This window comes from Ambystoma mexicanum, chromosome 2q (assembly GCF_040938575.1).
Source record: "Ambystoma mexicanum isolate Mex_15411 chromosome 2q, UKY_AmexF1_1, whole genome shotgun sequence".
Taxonomy (NCBI): Eukaryota; Metazoa; Chordata; class Amphibia; order Caudata; family Ambystomatidae; genus Ambystoma; species Ambystoma mexicanum.
In genome coordinates this window covers 369,528,020-369,553,555 of record NC_090924.1, presented here as the reverse complement: position 1 = coordinate 369,553,555, position 25,536 = coordinate 369,528,020, and the positions used below count along the sequence as shown (strand labels likewise).

Sequence of the window (25,536 nt, the reverse complement as noted above, 5' to 3'; positions counted from 1 at the left end):
ATAAGATGTATGCCTCGTGGACAGTGTGGAAATACATTTTTTACTGGTGTAGGAACTTCCACCTTCAACATTTCCCTTGCACAGCTCGAACACTTAATCGTAGTCAGCCATTAACAATATAGTACACAGTACATACTTTTAGCAAAAGTACTAGTTATCTGAAAACTACATGAGCTAAGGCCATCCCTCCTCCCCAAGAAACAGCACCACTGCTGTAATGAAGGAGCATGAGAAACACTGCCCCTACCTTACAAATAAGACACGCACAACATGTTCCTCCATCCACCTACCCCCACCATATTACTGTTTGGTGCCTCTTTGCTCATTTCCATCCGCAACTTTCCTTCTTAGCTGTGCTTCCCAAAAAAGGGCTTTCCTTTAAGAACCATCTTTCACAGTTTAAAAACATTAAAATAAATAAAAAATTAAAAAAACATACACTCCATCTACTTTATATTTCTCAGTAAAGGACATAGACGCAATAACATTTGCCATTAACAATCTAGATTTGCAAAGCAGTAACGTGTGCTACTGAAAAAGAGGATTTGTCGTTCTAACACGGGACGCCTTTGTGTCCCGGATTAGAAAACAAAATCCTTTTCCAAGATGGCCACCATAAAAAGGGAAGGCGGTTGTTCCATACATGGCCCCTCTTCAGTTTCCATGGCAGCCTGCAAAAAGCAAAAAGGAAACGCTGTTAACATATTACCACCAGCACTTTTTTCCTCCCTTTCAAATGTATGGTAATGTCGAACAACTTTACCACAAAGCCAGTCCCAGGTGGACATGGCCACTGTAATCCTATCTTTTCTCCCTTCTGGTCATGGCCAGTAGCCACATAGTGCGGATCATGACCTTATACCATGACCCCGACATTCTGCCCACTTCCCATGGGTGCAGCCTACCTCCAGTCAATAAACGTATACCGGTATGTTTTTTAACTACATTACGACACTTGTGTAATACGAAAACACTCCCACATCTTGTCACATAACCAACCCTAATGATATTGTACACGTTTTTTGATGACGTTCCTCTCTAGCGTAGCCAAATGCGCCCATAAGCACCTACGTGCAAGAACTAAGATCATCACCTGGTTACTCAACAAATAACTAACACTGTATGTATGTATGTATGTATGTATCCGCTACGATGTTACTAATTCCACTATAACTGCTTTCATTACTGCTTTTGTAACTATACTTATACTGCACAAATGTACAAATGTTCTTACCTATGCCTGTAACCTGATGCTTAAGCGCCCATATACCTCTGGGTCAGGAGCGCTATACAAATAAATAAACAAACAAACAAACCTGCAAATGAACACACCGTAATGTACAACATAGCACGTTACATTTTGAAATAATAAACTATTTTTTAAAGGAAAACATTAACAATTTTAGAATTTGTAAAGTACTTTATTTCACAATAAACTGTCCGAGACCATCGGACTATTCCCAATTTCAATCAAATAGTAACTTTGTTCGGTCATCATCGAAAATGTTAATCGTGAGGCACACGTTGATCTTTTCTCATACACAAAGTATGCGCTTTCGATAAAGCAACCGCTTCGGTCGCACAGTGATTTCCAAGACGTTGGCATAAACTTTGCCCTACACCACCATAAAAGATGTTATGTTACTCCTAATGGCCACTCCAGCGTATGGACAAATGGGGCTGGGCTTCGGACAATACAGTGACGGTTAGGCAGCCCGTAACGAGTATGTGCATCTGGCGTGCCAAGAATCCATCACTTGGCATCTGGGATCCAAGGCAATCACAGTACGGCAGAATGTAGCTGTTCGGAAAACGTAACAGAAAATACCTATCAATACCCAACCTTTACCAAACAATTTCAAAAAAGACAAACAGAACGTGGAAACTGATACACAAATCGATGTGGTCATACATGACATTTTAAAGAAATAATAGTGTTGAACATGGGTGAACCCAATGATAGCCTACAAACGGCGAGAATCTGCACTCTCCATAAGTTTTAAAAAAAAAATGACAACTACACAGAAAGATAGTACCTCAGTTATAATGCCAAAATTATTGTTCTGGTAATAAAAAATTAAAACTCGTTCCAGTGTAGAGTCATCAAAAGTAAACGTACACAATATTTACCGTCTCCATTGTCTTCGTTAAACACAGACAGTGATGTACTTGCAGCAAAGAATCTTCTTCAACTGATATTACATGTGTCTTACAAACGTTTTGAATACATATCCTTATCAAATGGTATTTTTTCCAAACTTGCACTCCCTGCATTCTTACTGAATGTTCCCTTTCGCTCAAGTTCAAAAAATAATTGACCCTTATGGGTTCAGTCCGATGTGTGGGCCTAATGAGCTTACAACCAAAAAAGCAAACAAAGTAACCTTCACTCAGAATGAAAATACATTCTGACTTTGCAACAAAATATCTGAATGCATGCATGAGAACTGCTACTCCCATACACTTGCAGAACCGCTGTTTCCATCAGACAGTGCAGGTGCCTGCCTCGGTTAACAAGTGCAATGGTGTGTTTTATATGCGTTAGCAGCGATGTCCGCGTACACCAAAACACAAATGAAAGATAGCGGGCACAGCGACAGAATCTGACGCACTTCACGCCGTTCAACATCCAATCAGTGAACGCGCCACATGTCCGCGAACATGACACTACGGATTAGCCAATCTGTATCTTGTCCGCTTAGTGAACAGGGAAGTGTGTCCGCGGAGCGGACATAGATATCGCTATATTTTTCAGACGTACTTTTTGGTCATTTTAAAGAAAACTACTGGACGGATTGGCACCAAATTTACAAAAGCACGCTTTCGGGACCAGGCTCCTGCCGCAAATTTGGTGAAAATCTGTCCGCCGTTTGGGCTGTAGACGTGCGCAAAGTTTTTCTCCCATTCAGTCAATGGTAAAAAAAAAGACGTTTTGGGACCCCCCCTGGACCAAACATCACCAAAATTTGCAATTCACAGTGGCCCATAGACTTTTTTTTTGCAAAGTTTGTTGTGGATTCGTCCAGGGGGAGCAGAGTTATAAGCTGCCCAAAAAGTGCTCTTCCTATGGAAACAGCAACTTAACCATAACTACACGGCCACTACAGTGGCCATGTAATATATATATTTATCAAATCCAAAAACCGGATGCATGTGCATCTTGCTCGTGCACTCCTTCGACTCGTAGCAATAAATTGCAGAAATAAAATTGCAATATCACAAAGTCCTTTAATAGTAGAAAATCCCCATGTCCAGGGAGATAAAATCAGCAGATAAATTATGCGTTTTGCTACACACTTGTAGTTTGCTCACATAGCTGATGGGGATTTTAAATGATCTAACAAATGGATACATCTGATGTATGGTGACATTTATGGCTCCAGGTGATACATGTATTTTAAGAGATTTGGTATGGAATGGTACGGTAATGTTTATTTGTAAAGCACATATGCACAAGGCAAGTGTTTCAAGGCGCTCAAGGAGGGAGGGAAAGGGGAGAATATTTTTTTATTCAGAGCCCTTGAGTTTCTGAACGATAACTGTATTAAATGCACTTAATCTCCCTGGGCAGGCTGGTTAACAGTGTAGATAACCACAAATGGGTCTGATGACAATTCTGCAGTTTTTCAGACGTCACCATGCAGGGTGGAGGACAGAAAAAGGTAGACGATCTTCAAGGCATGGTACGTTCAGATTGTGCAAGTGCACTGAAGGTACAGGGGAGAGGGGGAGGCAGGCAAGTGTGAGGTGGGGGGAATTAAGATGCCCCAGATGGTCAGAAACTGGGTAAGTGCTGAGAGATGGTATTCTCAATGGGTACTTGAACAAGTGCCAAAGAGATGAGGCAAGTACTGGGGGACTGGCGAGGGTGTCAGGTACCTGTGAGACTCTGAGGTACTCCTGGCGGCCAGTCGGCATTCTGTGTGGAAAAGGAAGGCGAGAAGGATAGAGCACAAGAGAGGTTAGCAGGGTAGGGGGAGAGAGAAGGAAGAGGAGAAGAGGAATGGCTTAAGGAGTTCCTGGAACTTAAGGAGATCAGACTCAAGACTGAGGGTGGCAGGGAGGCTATTCCAGAGGGAGGTCCCTGCTGAGGATAAAGATCTCCCTCCAAATCTCTGCTTAGAGAACCGCCTCACTCCCAGAAGGTTGGGGGTAGATGAGCAGAGGGCTCGGGAGGGACAGTATTTTAGCAGGCATCAGTGAAGATAGGGGGGTCCCAGGCCCCAGAAAGACTTGTGGACAATGCAGAGGGTCTTGAACTTGATCCATGCAGCCACAGGAACCAGTGGAGAAATTTCAGCGCCAGAGCCATGCGTCCCTGGGCTGGATAACAAGGATAATTACTGCGGTTCTGTTCTAGATGTGTTAGTTGCAAAGGGCGCAGAGGCAGCGAGGTTGCGAAAGAGGCTGTTACAGTAGTCAAGCCTTGAGAGCACCTCTGAGGAGGGGCAGCTGGTAGTTGGACCTTTTAGAGATGTCTGAAATGTGAGTGGAGAAGGAGAGAGGAGCCGAAAGTGCCCAAGGTTTTTTGCCCTGCATGTGGGTGCAGGCGCAGGGCCAAGGGAGGCCGGCCAGAGTGAGAGTGGGACGCCGGGAGCAGGAATCCCAATGCAAACAATCTCAGTCTTTCTGGCGGTGAGGCAGATGTCATTTGTAGCACAGCATGACTGAATTGCGGACAGACAGTGCAATATGAGCAAGGTAGGGGAGGTGGCAGAGGGTATCTTGAAGGAGAGTTGTGCGTCATCCGCATAACAGTGGAAATTAGAGGTGAAACTGGCAATTTCACGTGCCAGGGCAGCCATGTAGACATTGAACAACCAAGGGGAAAGGTTAGAGCCCTGGGGGACGCCGCAGGTTGAAAGAGTGATAGTGGAGAGGAAGGGTACACGTTCAACCTGGGATGGGCAGTCTGACAGGAAGGAGGTTAACCACGCCAGAGCCTGACCAGTGATTCCCAGGTGGTCATGGAGACATATGATCAGGATGTTGTGGTTTACTGTGTCGAAGGCAGAGGACAGGGGACAAGAAGAATGAGGACAGATGGAGTGCTAGTTCAAGGTTTGAGAGCAGGTCTTCACAGGTGTTCAGAAGAACAGTTTTCATGCCTCTGGATGCTCTAAAGCCAGATGGATGGTCGTGGAGGCAACCAGCAGATTCAGTGTGGAGGGTGAGCAGAGAAATAGCCAGCTTCTCAAGGAGTTTGCCCAGGAAAGGGGAGATAGAAATGGGTGATAGAAATGGGGTGGTAGTTTGCCGGAACGGAGGGTTGGCAGAGGGTTTCTGAGTAGATCCTAAGTAGAGGGCACGCAAGGGAGTGCTTAAGAGAAGTTGGGAAAACTCCAGAGGCAAAAGAGAGATCACATAGTAATATCAACTGGACAATATACTTGGCAGAACGGCGACACTTATTCTGGGAACAGTAAAAACCTAGAACTCTGATTCAGGAGAACAGTTATTCTGGGGGCGTTGGACCTTGCTGTGTTCTGGCAAGATTGTATGCAGGACCCTGTGGGGGACTGCACATGCCTTGTCCACTTGGCAATAGTTAACCCCAACCAGCCAGGCTTATCCCAAGAGGGGTCAAAGTGAGCTGTAGGGTTGTAAAAAAGTTTCACAGTTACATGTATTCAAATAAACACTTGCACTCAAGGTTTCTTGATTAAACAATTATTTATTAATTTAACAGTCAGTTGAATAATCCTTATGTAGAAGGTAGCAAATATGTTGCACTTTAAAATATACTTCAGAAATACACACACTCCGTTTCAATGAATCAGTAGATAGCTATTTGGTATGGCACACAGACACTTCCTACACCCCGAGGTGACTTAAATAACTAGGACACTGTGGACAATAATATATCACTGGTACATTTAGAGCAATACTGAGTTTGGTGTCAAAAAGAAAAGGTTTAGGGAATAAAACAATGGTTAAATATTCTTAACCAGGTAAGTAATTTTGAACCCCCCAATGCAAAGTAAATTAACCGTTTCCCAGCTACACAAAATATAGAATGTGTGACTTTTTGGAGGGATAGTTAAAGCACAAAGTCAGAGGCTAGAAAAGTCTTTCAGGTGGTATTACCCAAATTGACCTTTTCAAATTGACCTTTTGTCCTAATTGACCTAATACTAGTGGCCCTAATTGAACGTTTGCACAATTGACCTTTACCTGTATCTTAGTTCTTTTATATATGTGTTGGGTGGGTTTGGGGTAATAAATAATATAAAGGGATTGGGTGGGGGGTTGCCGGGGGTTTTGGATTGGGTGGGGGGTTCCGGGGGGTTTCTCTCTGCATATGTCCTAATTGACCTAATAAATTACATCAATTTTCCCACAAGCAATTCTCACGCGATCAATCGTGATTAGAGCAATTCGTATACATCCTTTCAGGGTGCCAGGACAGTCATGTCAATTGCGCAAACGTCTAGGTGAGATGAGCACTTCTTGAAGGCAAGTAAAAAGTCTTGCACAATGTTTTAGAAATCTTTGTAGAAAATGAAATCAATGCTGGGCCACACGCTGGGAGGCTTGTGAGGGGCAAAGCTGCAAGCAACTCTGCAATGACAACCAAGACAAGTCTCAACTGAGAGCTAGCAAGGCTACACAACAGTTTACAGTACGTTAGGTCTGAAGAAATTGGTTCCAGCTGGCTTCTGTTCCAGTTGCAGTATGGCAGATCCTGTTTCTGGGCCTCAGTCGTGGGGACAAGAGGGAGGATGTCAGGGGACCCCCGCACTTTGAATTGAAGGTCAGCGGCAGCAATAGGCAATCTTCAGGTCAGCAGCACTTTGAGGTTTCAGCTTCTCGCGAATTGCATCACTGCGGTTCTCGGGTAGCTTATGGGCTTTCTTCGCATCAGGGGTCCAGCAATCTATTGAGGTGGCTCAGGCTCGGTCAGTCCTGCTTCATGACAGTTCGGAGAATCTTCCTGGAGCTCGGGTTAGACTTAAAGAAGACCCACTCGATTCTGGTGTTCCTCTCCCTTGCAATTGGTTCCTGCAACAGCAATGGAAGTACATCCAGCTCCGAGAGGATTTCCAGATGAGTTTGCCTTGCAGTCGATTGGTCCCACCAACCCAAGGTGAGAAATCTTCCTTTGCAGGGCTGCCCTAGTCGAGGCGAATTCAGAGCTTTGGCACTGCAGCAGGGCTTTACCAGGCAAACCAAAGGTCCAGGAGTTGCAGCAGGCGTCTATTCCAAGTTCTTCAAATTCCTTTGTCCAGTGATCACCTCTGGCTTCCAAGCAAAAGACCTCGCTTTTTATGCAGGTTTCTCCCATTCATTCGCAGCCTAGCTCTCACTCATACAGCAGGGTGGCTGTCTTCCAAGGAAGGACAGACAGCCAATCACCTTTGGGTGCATTCCTGTAACCAAGGGGATTAAGCACAGGGAGTTTTGGGCACCTCCCTCACTTCCTGCCCTGCCAGACAGGCTGGAGCCAGAGGCGGGCATCAACAGTGAAACCCGCCAAAGACAAAACAAACAAAAGGACCAAACCTGGCTAGGCGCACAAAGTAAATCTCAAGAAGGACCTTTCCGACAAGAAATGGCACGAAAAGAAGAACAGGCGATTTTGGCAAAATGGACACCATAGGTGTTTTACTGCAGCTGAAATTGCAGCCAGCTGTAGAAACCTGCAATGGTGGGAAAAAGTAAATCACTGCCCCCAGCCATTAATTGCAGAAAGCATAACAAACATGTTACATGAGAAACTAGATAAAGGGGATACTAAGTAACCCCTCCAGCAACCTATTGTAAGATAGTGTGTGCTGGGTCGAGAAGGTCACACATGTAAGTAAAGTCAATTTCACTTCACTGCTCTTGAAAACAGTTTAACCAAGAGAAGGTATTTAAACCTTGGGGAAATCTGGAAGACTTCCCTTCGCCACTGAACTGAAGGTGCTGTGTGACACAATGTAAAACTATGATGCCTATGGGTTTGTCAGACTCCAAAACCAAAAGAAACAGTGTTCAAATCAATGAAAAATACATCAGAGAGTGGGAAAAAGGTCTCACTCTCCCCAGAATAGAAATTCAAAATGCTAAAGTCCAGCAAAAAGAGCTGGGGGTCTCTAAGGTAGAAGGGAATTAGTAAATTTCTGCAAATTCTCCCTAACACTGTAATATTCAATTACAGTAGCTTTTCTGCTCACAGACTAAGGGAAGCATTAACTAACTTATTTTAGGATAACACAGTTACGCTCAAGTTAAGTAAAACCCATGTAATTTTGTCAGGAGCTACCAGCAACCTAAAAGGTAAGTATGACCTAGGCAGACTTATTCTGGACAGGCTATCAGCAAGTCAGGGGAAGCAAGACCCGATTGGGGACACTCATACAATTATCCTAAAAGAATAATAAAGTGAAACCAACAACATTACTTTTGGGAATAGGGGAACCCAATTCACAGATGAGTAAATTAACACTTTAGCTACTCTGTTAGAATGGCGAAAAGGTGTCTAAGGAAAGTAAGACTTTGATAATACTTATTTAGAAGGCACATAGCTTATTCAAGGTAAGTAAATCCTAGATATACTTTTCAGAATGCAAGAACATATCAAAGGTAAGTAATAACATTTTGCAACTACTTACTCCAAGAGTTTAAAGTTATCCACTAACTCATTCACAAGTAAGTAAACTTTTCAACACGTGTTTTACTTTTTAAGGCAGACCCCTTAAAGTATCCAGCCCTTTTCAGTTCTAGTACATGAGTTCTCTCAGAGGCAGAAGAGAGACCCTAATGTTCTAGGAGCCAGCTGTAGGCAGTGTGAGACAGGGCTCAGTTAAAGGCAAAGTTCAGAGTTCCAGAGGTAGACTGTTTAAACAAGTAAGTATTCTACTTTAGAGTTAGTTGAGGGTCAATGGACCTCACAGAAGACACCCTAGGAGGATTCCAGCAGAGGGCCTGGGTGAACTGGACGAGAGATCTCCCAATCACAGAAAACACCCCAAAACAACACATGAATCACAAGAGACTTAAGGTAAGTAAATACCCAATCCAGCACAGAAGATTTTGCAGCAAGAGGACTTCAGGATCTGCAGCCAAAAACCTGGTCGTTGAATTAATTCATCAAGAAGACAGGATACTGGAAGGACCTTTGCAGCACGGATCACAGGGAAGGCTCTAGGCAAGGATTTCCTCACAGCTGGATTTGGCTCTGTGGATTTGACGCCTTTTCAGGGGCACAGAAGACAGAATATCGCTGCTCAGATTCTCCTCGTTTGCAGGGTCCAGCAGTCGGTGAGGGAACTTTTTTCAGACTGGAATCGTGCCTCTGGAGATCCAGCAGGATGCCCACGAAGTTTCAGCGAGATTCGGAAGACGGTGCACTGCAAAATGGCTTGAGGTCTCAGTGTATTGGGCTATTGCAGCACCATAGGTCGCAGCACAATGCAGGACGGCTCAAAATGCAGTTCTTCTTCAGTCTAGTGGGTCTTCCCAGGCTCTGGGTCGTTTCTGAGACCCGGGTCAGTTGGAAGGAAGGGTAATAGCAGGTTCCGGTTCCACAGCAGGCTCTGCGGTTGCTGGAAATCGTCTCGGCCACACATTCTTCATCTTCCTCTTCGGTTTTGGTTCCAGTGGTAGACTACCGCTTCAGCTTCCAGGATCGAACTTTAATGCAGGAACCCATCCAATCAAACAGCCATGCAACATTCAAACTTGGGTGGGGGTGGGGGAGGGGTTTGGCAGTCCTTTCAGGACAGCCAGCCGCCCAGTTTGAACTGGTATCTCACAGGCAGGCTGGAAGACAAAAGGGCTGCAGCGTTTTGGACTCCTCCCGCACTTCAGAGACACTCTGGAACCTGGGCGGGGAGTCCAGAGACACCCGCCGAAGATGAAAATCACACAAAGGAATTTTTCACACTGGAGGTCAGGGGAAGGAACAAAAAACATTAAAATGGCAACAAAAAAAAAAATACAGGGGCCATTTTAGGAAAATGAGCACCCATGGGTACCTTTTTACGGGGCTGTGCAAGCAGCCCGCGGTAAAGGTGCACTGAATTAATAAAAACGTTCACTGCCACCAGCCATTAAAGTTAAGTTTGTCCTTGTAACATACATGTTACATTTAAAATGACAAAGGGGATTCTCAGTATCAACCCCAGCACTCCACATAAGGTGGGGTGCTGGCCTCACCAAATAAAATGCAAAATGGATCCAAAGATCCTTTCTACCCTTGGGAACTGTTAGCCAGAGAAAGTTAAAAGGGGAGGGCAAACAACAACAATAGGCACTTATTGCCAAAAAGTTGTCAAAGAAGATAACTTTTAAAAGACACTATGGCGAGTCTTAAAAATGACACCCATAAAAAGAGTAAAATATTCTGTGAGCGTGGAAAAAAGTTCCGACTCAGAGGTATAAGAAAAAATAATCCACCAGTAAAAGCAAAATGTCCAGGGTTTGACACAGGTCAGGAACAATTATCATTATTATAAAAACTTACCCAACATATACATCATCTGGGAACAAGCTAGGTTACACCTACCAAGGATTCCGGTTGTTTAGTGTATTTCAATTGCTCTGGGCACTTTCCTGGTCTTCGATGCACCACACCTTTCGCTGATGTTTTACTCTCTTCTATGCTGTTTCCCTCCCTCTCTCCTTCCCTCCCTCCCTCCCTCTCTCCATCCCTCTCTCCATCCCTCTCTCCATCCCTCTCTCCATCCCGCTAGGTCCCTGCAATGGTGTGTCTAAGTCCTTCCTACTGCCCGCCCCTCCAATATCCCTACCATGTCCTCCTCCACACCACCACTCCCACATTCACACCACTACTACTACTCCCAACTCAACACTACAACCCCGCCTCCACAAGATTACCAACTCCTCCCCACTCTCCTCAGTCACACTCCCTATTGATATGATATGGCATTTATAACATGCCCCTACACAAGTGCTTCTAGGTGCAACAAGATGAGGAAGGGGGAACAGAGGGAGGACAAAACAACAATCTGACTAGGTCTTGTGTCATTCAGATCGCACAAGTGCAGGGAGTGGAAGGGGAGAAGTGCTCTGGCAAGGGTTATTGGGGGGGGTGGAGGGAGAAGTGCAGGTAACTAAGTGCAGCCAGCGGGTGGCTCAGTGCAGGTAATCAGAGTGCAGCCAACAGGTGGATCATAAGTGCATAGAGAGGGGACTGTAGGGTTGCAGATACAGACTACAAGTGCTGGGGGAGCTAAGAGGCAGTGTGAGATGCAACTGGACATGCAGGGGCCCGGGCCCAAGTTCAGAGGGTGGGCAGGTGACCAGTGCGTGGAGCGGTCGGGACATCAGCAGGGGAGAGGAAGAGAGAAAGCGGAAGCAAAGCGGAAGGTCTTGAGTTGCTCCCGGAACCAGAGGTGGTTCTGCTCAAGTTTGAGAGAGGCAGAGAGGATGATCCAGAGGGAGGCCCCAGCCGAAGATAGAAATCTGCCCCCAACTCTCTGATAGAAAAGCGACTGTCCCTCAGCGAGATGGAGGTGGATGAGCAGAGAACTCGAGAAGGGAGATATTTAGGAAAAGAGAGTTGGATGCAGTGCGGTCCCAGGACCCAGAAAGCCTTGTAGACGTTGTAGAGGGTCTAGAACTTGATCCTTGTCACAACTAGGAGCCAATAAATAGATTTCAGAGCTGGAGAGATACGATCCCTGGGCCTGAGGCCAAGGACAAGTCTTGCAATCCTATTCTGGATAAGTTGTAGAGGACAGAGTAGAGGCACACAGGTAGAAGCAGGAAGAGGGCCCAGAGTGGCGGCTAGAGGGAGAGAGGAAAGTAGGGAGCTGATGTTTCCGATGAGGAGGATCGCCGTCTTACTGGCATTAAGGCGGAGATCATTGATGGCACACCATTCCTGAATTGTGGCCAGACAATCTGGAATGAAATAAGGAGAAGAGGCAGCCGAGGGGAGCCTGAAAGAGATGGGTGTCATCCACATAACACAAAGTTGGAGCAGAAAGCAGAGATGCAGTGGGCAAGAAGTGCCAGGCATTGGTTGAACAGCCAGGGAGTAAGGTTAGATCCCTGGGAGCACCACAAGTAGAGAGAGAAGAGAGGAAAGACCCTAGTTGGACCAGAGAGGGTCAATCCATGAGAAAGGAGGTCAGCCAGGCAGGGCCTGATCATTGATACCCATGTTATCATGGCGGCAACTGAGAAGGATGGCATGGTTGACCCTATCAAAAGCAGAAGAAAGATCGAGGAGAATGAGGACAGAAGGAAGATTAGAGGGCAGGTCTTTGCAGGTGTTCAGGAGAGCAATTTCCGTGCTTCTACATACTCTGAAGCTAGACTAGTGGTTGTGGAGACAACTAACAGTTTCAGTGTGCAGATTGAGCTGGGAGATGGGCAGCTTTTTCAAGCGTTTGCCCAGGAAAGGAGGGATGGAGATCTGGCAATAATTAGCCAGAGAGAAGGGATCGGCAGAGGACTTCTTTAGGAGGGGGCGCACAAAGGAGTGCTCAAGGAGGAGGGGAAGGTTCCAGTGGCAAAGGAGTGATTGCAGAAAATGGCCAAGGATGTAGCAAGGGTGTCAATGTGATCCTTGATGGATCTGGATGAACAGGGGAGAACCTGTTCTGACAAGACTTTCATAGATTAACTACCAATCTCACGCACACCCCTTCATGCACACACAAAAAACAGTACCACTTTCTATCACCACTCAATATCTCACTTTTTTGTATAAACTCCATCCACGCTTCTCGACACCGTCGTCCTTCCTTCTTGTCTCATCATCCACCTCCATCCCCTGTGAACTCATCCAAGCAACATACACCCTGCCCTTTTCTGTGCCCCCTTTTATTCTCCCTCTCCTTCCTACATTGTTTCTATTCTTCAGTTTCCCTGGTCAATTAATGTCAGTGTTTAGGGGCCTCCCAACGGGGAAGACTGGCTTCCACCCTGTTAGGCCTCCCTGTTCACTCTTGACAGGGGTCAAGTTACTGATTGTGAGGAGTCTGGCCGACGGGCACATGGCAAAAACTATACCTCCAGTATGCACTGTAGATTAGAGGAGATGCACAAGGTAATGCTAGCATATAACAAACAGGGTACAGCCCAAGATGATCTGAGTTGTAGCAGGTATTCACCTGAACAACCGTGGCAGGAGCTGGCTGTACACAGAGACGGAGAAAGCAAGGGTAAGCAAATATACTGGGCGACACGGATTGATCAGAATAAAAGGGCATACTGGAATATGATAAGGGGTCTCCAGGGATTAGGGAAAGACCTTAGGATCAGTACCAGCAGATTACTCTTAACTGTCATACAGCAGCGTCATGAGTTAGGCCTGACGAAGAGACTGTTGCACTCAGTGAAAGGATGAAACTGGAAACCATATACTGAGGCAGGTAAGACTCCCACGGACTAGACGAAGGCCACCAAAGTCTTTCTCTTATATGATCTGAATGAAGACCAACCCGGTTCAGACTGTCAACGAATAAAGAGCGTAGGCATAACAGTGGATTAAGATGTAATACAGGCTGAAAGCTGAAGCAGCGATAAAAGAAATAACCAGGTAGAGAAATAAAGTACAAGGCAGAGACTGGAATATCAAGACACAAAGCAATAGTAGGTTGAGAGAAGACAGGTTGCTGACAACACAGTAAACACGAGGGGTTCAGGAAACTCAGGCACTAAGAACAGGTACTAGAACTATGGACTGAAGTCTGGTGATTAGGCAAGCAAGGAACAAACAGGAAAGCTAAATACTCTAGGAAGCTACTAAACTCGGCAATGTCATGGCATTCAATATCAGGAACAAAGGACAGAAAAACAAGATACTGGGCTAGCAGAGAGAAAAAGAGGAAACAGCTTAGGCAGAAACCGGACATGTCAGTGATGCAGAAATGCTTCTAGAAAACAGGGTGTTTGTAGAAAGTGAGAAAGGCAGAAAAATACTGGTATAAAACTAGATGTCCTTTAAAGCAAAACAGGACAGAGGAAATACAGACTAAGGCAGGCAGGGTTCAGGAGTCAAAAGCAGGATTTCAAGGAAAGGTTCAGTAACAGGCAGGCTGCAAAAGCATACTGGGAAATGGCGCTGCAAGACAGCAACAACAAACAGAATTCACAAGGCAAAATCAGGATATTCTGAAAAGGTTCAAATACTGGTCACAGGAGCACAAAAGCATAAACTCCCAGTGGAAGCAGTTGACTTAACAAATGCTTCTGTTCAAAGCAAGCTTATAAAGGCCCTCCAAGCCCAAAGCTCAACAAGGTGGAGCTGATTGCAATCTCAGGCAGCTGTGTTCAATCAAGCCCATTAGCGGCTTCAGTAGCCTGCAGCAGTAGAGTGCAATTAAGGTCTCTGACTCTAGACAGCCTACCTTGCAGTAGCTTGGAACAAGTGAATGCAATCAGGGCCTCACCAGCTCTTAGCTTGCTGCAAACAAAGGTACTTCATATGCCTCTTTCAGCCCTCTGCCGCTTGAACAAGATACATACACCAGAATGCATCGGCTTGTTTAACCCAAAACCCGAAATGGGATACAAAATTAGACTGGTCCAAAACTGCACTGATAAAACAAGTAAATGAATGCACGGGCAGTTTGTAGGTTTTAACTGTGCAATTATGTCATAAACAGAGTCTCTGAATTTGCTTATGTAGCAGTGCTGGGTGGCAGGTGGGTAGGATTGTGGCACAAATCCTGCCACAGGAGCCCAATGGCTACATACTAATACATTGGACTACTAATGCAGTAAAAACGGCTGCAACCCTGGTGAAGCCAAAACTAAATTACAGCTGCCACCATCCTACTCGAAGACATTAGTGTAGTGGAATATAAATCACCAGAGGGCCAACAGGGGTGCTTAAAAAGCACCCCTGTCCTGTGAGCCATATGGGTTACCATAGGCTACCATAAGAAAAAGGATTTAACAGATAGGGGGGTCTTGAAGTCCCTCTGGCCACAAATCAAAAGCTAAACATCCTAAAAAATGAAGGGGAAAAAAAGCAAAGAGGCCCCGTAAACTAGGACAGCAGAATCCCCAAAAATTGAAGTCTGCCCCAACAAGCCTAGTTGGTCATTGTGTCATTATGTTTATATATGTAAGATATTGGGAAAAGCGTTTTTAAAAACACTGTTTTTATATTATAGAGGTACATTGGAAGAAACAAACGTGCTTGAAGATCCCCAGAATGGAGAAGTGTGAAATTAATGAACTGGACATTAGATTGGGTCGAATAAAATTCAAATACGAGGATATTCATTCATGAAACAGAGCTACCAGCGTAGCCTGGAACAGAGAAATTGGAAATGGCTACCAAGGAGTCAATAGAATACTTCCCTGAGCAAGTTGGAGCAAATCATTCCAAAGGAAATGTATGAAATAAATGCTTTCGTGTATCTGGTTAGCAAAGGCAGGGTCTTTCACCTATGGTGTTGGAGGGAACCTCAACAACCCTGTGAAATTCAAAAACGTTAAACCAATGGGGCTTTAAGACAATGAGCACAAAGAACATATATTCCATGAATTCGAAATGATGTTCATAGAGGTTGTGTTTGCAACTCAACAGTGCAGAACATGCAAACGGATGTTTACAATATGGAGAAAATAGCGATAAATATTCCCATTAGATAAAATAGGTTTTTAAGAAAGTGATTGGCAAATGCAGTAGGTGGGTTAACAAACTCAGCCGCTGCAGTCTGCCTGATAAGTTATTGGGATACCCAGGTGAATGTTGGCCAACTTATGCTGTAGTCAACTGAAATGAAGATGTACTGTACTTTGCATCGCCCATCAGACCTGCCCAGTACAGAAAGGATGGGCCTGGATGCTCAACTTCTCTGATGTCAGTGGAGGCAGTGATGCCGAGCTCCAACAGAATTCTGATACTCTGACGGCAATCAGCATGCAAGCAGAGGCACCAGTTGGAGTACAAATACCTGGACGCAGATCACCGTCTGTGCACTTCAGGATGAATTGCTGCCTTCGGTGCTCCATTAGATCAGGGCCCCTGCTGTTGCAGCGAGGACAAAAACTAAAGTGAAGCACTGACTAGTTGAGAGAAGTGTGCACAACACAGAGGAATGGGTCTCTGTTGAGGGTTTCAGCCTCCTGCTCCAAAACAAATATCTAAAGTTTATGTTTAAAACATACCACAGGAAGCAGAGCGGATGCAGCTAGTCAGTCAGTGCTCTTTCAGAAACGTGTATCCTCCCGCATGAAGCCAAACATTCTCTTCTCTGTAAAGCCTCATTTGTCCCGTGGATGCAAGACAGCCTCCATGAGAGTTTAATAGAGTATTCGAATTATAAAACGTGTTTTTATACATACTCTGATACATAATTACATATATTGTTATTTTTTTGTTATTGTTATTTTGCATTTATATAGCGCCTTATATACCATTGGTATGGTCTGAAGGCGCTGGTAGGTTGAACGCCCTTGGGAACCGAGGTTCGGGTCAGTGGAGAGATTAGAGAGGGTCAAGGGTGCGTGTGCGCACCAGGTATGTGTGCAGCTGGTGCGGAATTTCTGTGGTAGCTGCTTCCTAGCGATAGGTGTGGTGGTTGAGGAATCAAGAGTATGTGTTCGGTCTGGTAGGATTATCCAGTCCGAGTGCGGCAGCGTTAGGCCTGACGAGAACGCTTAGCTGGGGGTGAGAAACCAGCAGTGTTTACTTAGAGTGATGGGGAGTGAGCGGCGGATGTTGATATGAGAACAGATATACCGAATGGTGTCATAGTATCTCTGTGTTCTACTTGAGTGGTGGTGTAAGGAGAGAGTAAGCGTGGGGTGTGAAATGAAGTATGCTCTTACAACGGTTCCTTGCGTTCCACATCAAAGTCTGCACATTACGCAGACCGGTCCGTGCGATGTGTTTTGTTTCTCATCTGCTCTTATGCACTCTTATGAATTCTTCCGTATAGCGTACTCCTCCATCTAGCATGGAGGAGTACGCTAATCATGCGCTCTGGTCCATTCATCCATTTGTTTTGTGCGTTCACCCGCTCCCCAGGCTCATCTGTTACGCACTCAATCGCATCAGATGCTCATCCGCCACTTGTCAGTTCTGTATTCATCAGCTCCGTTCACTCTTCCGTACAATGTACTTAACTGTTTTGTGTACACTCGTTTTCTCGCTCTTATTTCTCGTTCGATCGACGCATACCCGTTCTCTCGCCATACTCAGCCGCTTACTACACTCGGTCGCCCGACATACTCAGCTGCTTGCGATACTCAGCCGCTCGCTACATTCCGTCGCTCGTCAGATTCAGCCGATAACTGTACTCAGCCGTTCCCTAAGCTCCTCTGCGGTCCATGTTCTTCCCCTCATTACACTCAACCGTTTTCTACATTCATGTGCTCTCCATATTCATTCAGCCGCATTCTACACTCGTGTGTTCTCCACATTCATCTGTCCACCACATTTATTGGCTCTTCATATTCGTTCGCTCTGTACGCTCACCGCCCTTCACAGTCATCGCCCTCCGCAGTCATCCGCCCTCCACAGTCATCCGCCTTCTACAGTCATCTTCCAAAGGCATCCGCCCCTCCGCCATCATCCGCCCTCCGCCGGCATCCGCCCTCCGCCGGCATCCGCCCTCCGCCGGCATCCGCCCTCCGCCGGCATCCGCTCTCCACAGACATCCGCCCTCCACATTCATCCGCCCTGCTCAGTCGTCCGCCCTCCACAGTCATCCGCGCTCCACGGTCATGTTCCACAGGCATACATCCTCCACAGGCATACGCCCTCTACAGTCAACCGCCCTGTCCAGTCATCCGCCCTGCCCAGTCATCCGCTCTCCACAGCCATCCGCTCTCTACAGTCATTCGTCCTCCACAGTCACTTTCTACACATAGCCGCTCTCCATACTCGGACCGCTTTCTACAGTCAATTGGTTTACACACTCATCCGTCACCCCCATTGATTTTGCTCGTATTATTCATCGGGTCTCCAGACCCAACCGTCTTCCAGACGCACTTGTCAACCGCTTTCATCCTCCACATTCATTTATACTTGTCTAGAGTCATCTTTATTCATTCGCCCTTCTCACTTATCGGTTCACCCCACTCATCGGCTTTCCAAGCTCGTCCACACTCTATTTTTCTTTTGTCCAGTGATCAATTCGTGTTATTGACTTCACTGTTTAGATCTACATTACTCGTTTTAATTTCTTTTGTGAACATTTGATACAATCCGTTTTTTTTTTTTTGCTTTTGGTATCGTTTTAGGTGCTTCGCTGGGTCGGTGTTATTATGATGATGCTAGCACGGAACCAGTTGGTTTACGGAAAGAGCCAGGTTTTCAGTAGTTTGCGGAAAGCTGTTAGCTCCTCGGTTAGCCTGATGTGGGGTGTGAGAGAGTTCCACAGGGTTGGGGCTAGGGCTGAGAATGATGCTCCGCCTAATCTGACTGAGTTAGTCTTAGGAATTACTAGGAGGCCGGCTGTGCTTGATCTGAGGGTGCGAGTGGGGTGATAAGCTATTAGTTTTTCTTGAGGATATTGCGGTCCAGTTTTATGTACTGCTCGATGGGTGAGGCATAAGGTTTTGAAAGCTACCCTACGGGCTACTGGAAACCAGTGCAGTGTCTTGAGGGCTGGGGATACGTGGTCTCTTGGACCAAGCGCAAGTAACACTTTGGCCGCTGAGTTTTGTGCTCTTTGAAGTTTGTTCATTTGGTAGGCATGGATTCCGAGGTATAGGGGGTTGCCGTAGTCCAGCCGTGAGATGACGATTGATTGTACCGCAGAGACTCTGTTAGGAAATGATAGATATGGAAAGACGCGCCTGAGGTTTTTGAGGTGGTAGTGGCAGGACTTTGAGACATTGTTGACTTGGCGCGAGAGTGTTAGGTCAGAGTCAAGGGTGCATCCAAGATTTTTCACTGTGTTGGAGGGTATCGGTGAGTTGCCCATGGCGGTTGGCCAGGGTAGAGGGTGCGGGAGAAGATCTGGGTTGCCGGACACCATGATTTCTGTTTTGGAGGGGTTTAACAGGAGGTGGTTTTGGGTCATCCAGCGTTCAATGTCAAGGAGGCAGGATGCCAGGTCTGGTCGTGAGTTAGGACTCGTGTTCAGGAATTTTAGAATTAGTTGTGTGTCGTCGGCGTAATTGTAACATAGGATGTTGTGTGCACGAGTTATCAGTGGGAGGGTGGTCAGGTAGAGATTGAAGAGGAGGGCAGATAGACACGCTCCTTGTGGGACTCCTGTGTCGACTGGTCGGGCTTGGGAGGTAAAGTTGGAGAGTGTCGTTATTTGGTGCCTGTCTTTGAGGAATGAGGCTATCCATTTGAGGGCGGTTCCACGTATTCCTAGGGAGTGGAGGCGATCAAGGAGTATTGAGTGATTGATCGTGTCAAAGGCGGCTGATAGGTCGAGGAGGATTAGTGCGGCGCATCCCGCGGAGTCAGCAGTTATTTTAAGGTCGTCCCAGATAGAGGTTAGGGTGGTTTCAGTTCCGTGACAAGTTCTGAAGCCTGATTGGGCGGGGTCTAGGAGTTTGTTGGCTTCAACAAAGGCGTTAAGTTGAGAGTAGGCGGTTCGATCAATGAGTTTGGCGAGGAATCTGGTGTTTGATATGAGGCGGTAGTTTTTGGGCTCAAGCTGATCGAGCGAGGGTTTTTTAATCAGGGGTTTGACCTGCGCCAATTTGAATGCGTCTGGAAAAGTACCGGAAGAGAGGGAAGCATTTATGATGGATCTTGCGTGTTCTCCTGCGCAGGTGGAGGCAAAGATTTCTTTAAGGGTAGTAGCTGGGCATGGATCCAATGGGGATCCGGAAGGTTTGCGGGCAGATAGGAGTTTGAGAAACTGTTCTGTTGTTAATGGACTGAAGGAGTCGAACGTTGGTTGCGTGGAGGTTGGCGCTGATGGGTTGGGTGGTACGGGCTGAGGATTGTCTAGTGGCTGTAAGAGTGCTAGTTTGGACGTTAGAGTATTTGTCCTTTCTATAGCCGTGGAGTAGAAGTGGAGGGAGTGTGAGTCACAGAGTGATTGCGATGCGGTCGGGATGGTTGTGTTACAAGCTGGATTGGTGAATTCGGAGATAATTTTGTGGAGTTCTTTACTTGGGTTTTTGCAGTTTAGGATTCGGGAGTTGTAGTGGGCCTTTTTTGTTTTCCGGATTTCGGCTTTGTACCGATACAGGTGTCGGGCCAGGGTGGTCCTGCTCTCATGGGTTTTCTCTTTATGCCATCTGCATTCTAGGTGTTTGTATAGTCGTTTAGTGGTCTTCAGCTCAGGAGTGAACCATCTGGGGAAAGGGCCACGGCGGGTTGATGGTTTGCAGGAGGGGGTGAGGCGCATCAGAGGTGCACTAAGCCATGAATCAAGGGCCTCAGGGGTGAGATGGTTGTTGAGAGGGCAGGATGGTGGTGGAGACTGGAGGAGAGCCTCGGCTAAGTCTGGGGTGATTATTAGTTTCTTCCAGCATTTGCCTATATTCGGAGGTTCGGATATGAGTAAGGGGAGGGGTTCGGGTGAGTGGATGGTGAAAGAGAGAATGAAGTGATCAGACCAGATGATAGGGGTGGGCGGCATTAGCTGAATCAGGTTGTTGGAGCTAAAGATGGCATCGAGAGTGTGTCCTTTATAGTGGGTCGGTCCGTTTATGTGGGGTTGGAGGTTAATTGCATCTAATCCGTCAACCAGGGAGTATGTCATAGGGTTGGTGGGGATGTCGAGCCATATGTTGAAGTCTCCAAGAAGGGTGAGGTTGGGATGGTTTAGTTGGAGGGTGGCAATAGAGTCGCAAAGGTTATTTGCGAAGTGTCTTTCGTAGCCTGGGGGCCTGTAGATTAATAGGTAGCTATGTGAGAGCGATGGTGAGAGGGATAGTTTAACAAGGAGAGATTCGCAGGATGGGATGGAGGGTTGGTTATCGATGATTGAGGCGCGGAAGAGAGATTTGAAGACGAGTGCTACCCCTCTTCCCCTGGAGGGACGGTTCAGTGGGATGAGGGAGTAGTTGGGGGGGAAAGGCTTCGTTGGCGATTGAGCCAAAGTCGTCAGAGAACCAGGTTTCAGTGATGAAAACAAGGTCTGGTTTGTCAGAGGTGAGGAGGTCAAAGATGGAATGTTTGTTTTTTGCTATTGATCGGGCGTTAAATAGGATGCAGTTCAGATCGGCAGTCGGGGATGATCTTTTTGGTGGAGGGTGCAGTGGTAGAGAGTCTGGGGGGGGGTAGGTTGGGTGATGATAGATGGGAATAGTGGGCGAGCAGAGAGATTGGCAGGCCTCGGGAGGGGTTGGGATGCTGCGTGTGATAGGATGGTCGGGTCTTGGAGGGGGGATTTGAAAGAGGGATGTTGACGGTTAGGAGTTTCAGTTGCAGCTGATGAGAAATCGAGGGAGAGGGGTTTCAGGCGGGGGGACGCCGCGGGGGAGAGGGGGGATTGCAGGATAGATGTGATTGGTCGAGATAGGGGTGGAGGAGTGCTGTGAGATTGAGGGGGACCAAGAATGTTTCCTCTTTAGTTTCCTTGCTGCGACTGGTGTGTGGGAGAGAGTGGGGGGGTTGGAGGGTGATTGGGAGGCAGCTTCGGTTCTTGCTAGGGCTAGCCGTGCAGTTTTTAGGGAGGGGAAGGGGTGAGGTCGAGTGGGGATGGTGGCAGGAGTATAAGGGGAGGGCGGGAGTTGGGTGATTGCAGGGTGGGGTGTGTCAGGTATGATAGAGAGGGGAACGGGTATGGGTAATGCTGGTGGGTCGGGGGTGGGGTTCGGGGGATGAGTGGTCTTGGGGTGGGTGGCTCGCCAACGTGCCCCCCTTGCTTGGTGTTTGGAGAGGGGAAAAGCAGGGGGTGCGAGAGAGGGTGGGGGGTTTGGGAGAGGTGGGAAGGGACGGAGGATAGATCGAAGGGTGCAGTGGTAGAGAGTGCCCCCCTTGCTTGGTGTTTGGGGAGGGGAAAAGCAGGGGGTGCGAGAGAGGGTGAGGGGGTTTGGGAGAGCCAGGAAGGGACGGAGGACGGATCGGAGATGGTGTTTCTGACTGATTCTGGTGGAGTGGGTGCACTCATGATTGGTGCGAGTTTTAAGATTGGTTTAGGAGGGTTTTCTGGTTGTAGTTCTAAGGTCGGTGATGACACGCTTTTAGGCACACATTAGGGTTCAACTGCTCAAACCTGAGATCCTTCCTATAACATGAGATGTGATATCCAACTCCTTCCCATTCCAGACCGGAGACCCTTCCAATAGCATGAGATTTTTCAGAGGGGTTATTGGGCGCAGCTTCTAATTGTAATTTTGGGGAACAATTCTAAATGCCAGTTTATTAGAGAGGCTATTGGGGGCAGCTTCAGAAATACAATTGGGAACACTTCTAAATGCAGCTTTCTTCAGAGAGGCTATTGGGTGCAACACCTAAATGCAATTGGGAGCACTCTTCAATGCAGTTGCGAATACTGTTAACTGGTATTAGGAATGCTTCTAAGATGCAACTTTCCACAGAGAGGCTATTGGGCGCAATACCTAAATGCAATTGGGAGCACTATTAAATGCAGCTGCGAACACTGCTAAATGGTATTGGGAACACTTCTAGAATGCAGCTTTCCTCAGAGAGGCTATTGGGCGCAACACCTAAATGCAATTGGGAGCACTATTAAATGCGGTTGGGAACACTACTAAATGGAATTGTGTGATCTTCTAAATGCAACTTTCCTGAGAGAGGCTATTGGGCGCAGCACTTAAGTGCAATTGGTAACAATACTTAATGTAATTGGGAGCACTACTCGAGGCTATTGGGCGCAACTACTAAATGCAAATGGGAACACTTCTAATTGAACTTTCCTGCGAGAGGCTATTGGGCGCAACTCCTGAATGCAATTGGGAACACTTCTAAATGCAGTTTTCTTCGGAGAGGCTATTGAGCTAACACCTAAATGCAATAGGGAACACTATTAAATGCAGTTGGGAACACTATTGAAATGTACTTGAGAACACTTCTAAATGCAACTTTCCTGCGAGGGGCTATTGGGCACGACTCCTGAATGCAATTGGGAACACTTCTAAATGCAGTTTTCCTCAGAGAGACTATTGGGCACAACACCTAGATGCAATTGGGAACATTATTAAATGTAATTGAGGATACTTCTAGATGCAATTTTCATTAGAGAGGCTAATGGGCGTAACTTCAGAATGCAATTGGGATCATTTACTAAATGCAATAGGGATTGGGTGAGAGGCTATTCTAAGAGCAATTGGGAACATTTCTAAATGCAACTTTCCTGCGAGAGGCTATTTGGCGCAGCTTCAGGATGCAGTTGGGAACACAGCTAGATGCAATTGTGAGTACTTCTAAATGCAATTTTCCTCAGAGAGGCTAATGGTCACAATACCTAAATGCAATTGGGAGCACTATTAAATACAGTTGGGCACACTACTGAATGCACTTGGGAACACTTCTAAATGCAATTTTCTTCAGAGAGGCTAATGGGCGCAATACCTAAATGCAATTGGGAACACTTCTAGATGCAACTTTCTTCAGAGAGGCTATTGGGCACAACACCAAAATGCAATTGGGCACACTTCTAAATGCGAATTTTCCTCAGAGAGGCTATTGGGCACAATACCTAAATGCAATTGGGAACACTTCTAAATGCAAATTTTCCTCAGAGAGGCTATTGGGCACAATACCTAAATGCAATTGGGAACACTTCTAAATGCAGTTTTCCTCAGAGAGGCTATTGGGCACAATACCTAAATGCAATTGGGAACACTATTAAATACAGTTGGGAACACTACTGAATGCACATGAGAACACTTCTAAATGCAACTTTCCTTAGAGAGCCTAATGGGCATAATATCAAATGCAATTGGGAGCACTTCTAAATGCAACTTTTCTCAGAGAGGCTATTGGGCACAACTTCTAAATGCAATTTTCCTCAGAGCGGCTAATGGGCGCAATACCTAAATGCAATTGGGAACACTTCTAGATGCAACTTTCTTCAGAGAGGCTATTGGGCACAACACCTAAATGTAATTGGGAACACTTCTAATGCACTTTTCCTTAGAGAGGCTAATGGGCAAATATCAAATGCAATTGGGAACACTTCTAAATGCAACTTTCACAGGGAGGCCATTGGGCACAACTTCTAAATACACACTTAGGTTAAGGGCACGCTTCCAAATGCAACTTTTCTTAGAGAGGCCATTGGGCGTAACCTCGAAATGCAACTGGGAACACTTCTAAATGCAATTTTCCTCAGAGAGGCTATTGGGCACAATACCTAAATGCAACTGGGAACACTTCTAAATGCAATTTTCCTCAGAGAGGCTATTGGGCACAATACCTAAATGCAATTGGGAACACTTCTAAAATGCAGTTTTCCGCAGAGAGGCTATCGGGCACAATACTTAAATGCAACTGGGAACACTATTAAATACTGTTGGGAACACTACTGAATGCACCTGAGAACACTTCTAAATGCAATTTTCCTGAGAGTGGGTATTGGGCGCAATTCAGGGAGAGGCTATTGGGTACATTTCAAGTGGAACTTTCTCAGGGAGGCCATTGGGCACAACTTCTAAATACACACTTAGGCTAAAGGGTACACTTCTAAATGCGCCTTTTCCTCAGAGAGGCTATTGGGAGCAACTTCCAAATGCAGCATTCTCATCAAGGTTATAGGTACACTTCTAGAATGCAATTTTCACATGCAGAGGGCAGAGTTTCTGAATACAAATATAATGAATTTACAGTGGTGATGCTTTGTTAGTTGAGTGGTAGGGTAGTATGGTGTGAAGTAATTGCTTCTGGCCCCGCCCTTTCCACACTTACTTGATGTTGTCTTCTTGCTTCTCCTGCTGATACCTGCAGATACAACCTGGAGCCGTCTCTGTAGGAGCCGTCCTTTGCCTCAGGTCCTTAGCCGATGGGCTGCCGGGCAGAGGGCTGCCCTGGAGGGACTGGTAATGAGTGCAGATCTTCTTGTCAGGGCCTATCAGGGGAGGGGGCGGGTCGGGAGGGGAAGAGAGAGCGCGAGGGCCGGGACGAGCTACGGTGCACGCAGGTGCAGGGGGCCTCTACAGGGACTGGATGGGGACAGGATCAGGGCCCAGAAGGGTCTTGGGTGTGCTGCACTCACCTCGATGCGTCCAGATGGAAAGTGGCGCTCGAGGTGAGTTCCCGAGGCCTAGTTCCTACAAGGAATTAGTGTGGCCTATCAGGGGAGGGGGCGGGCTGGGAGGCGGGTCGGGAGGGGAAGAGAGAGCGCGAGGGCCGGGGCGAGCTACGGTGCACGCAGGTGCAGGGGGCCTCTACAGGGGCTGGATGGGGACAGGATCAGGGCCCAGAAGGGTCTTGGGTGTGCTGCACTCACCTCGATGCGTCCAGATGGAAAGTGGCGCTCGAGGTGAGTTCCCGAGGCCTAGTTCCTACAAGGAATTAGTGTGGCCTATCAGGGGAGGGGGCGGGCTGGGAGGCGGGTCGGGAGGGGAAGAGAGAGCGCGAGGGCCGGGGCGAGCTACGGTGCACGCAGGTGCAGGGGGCCTCTACAGGGGCTGGATGGGGACAGGATCAGGGCCCAGAAGGGTCTTGGGTGTGCTGCACTCACCTCGATGCGTCCAGATGGAAAGTGGCGCTCGAGGTGAGTTCCCGAGGCCTAG

General features: G+C 46.8%; 1 protein-coding gene across 2 annotated transcripts in view; it reads right to left on the bottom strand.

The window, feature by feature from the left end:
• Positions 1 to 25,536, bottom strand: part of USP31 (ubiquitin specific peptidase 31) — an 821,813-nt gene that overhangs the window by 164,310 nt on the left and 631,967 nt on the right. The gene's annotated exons all lie outside the window — the stretch shown is intronic.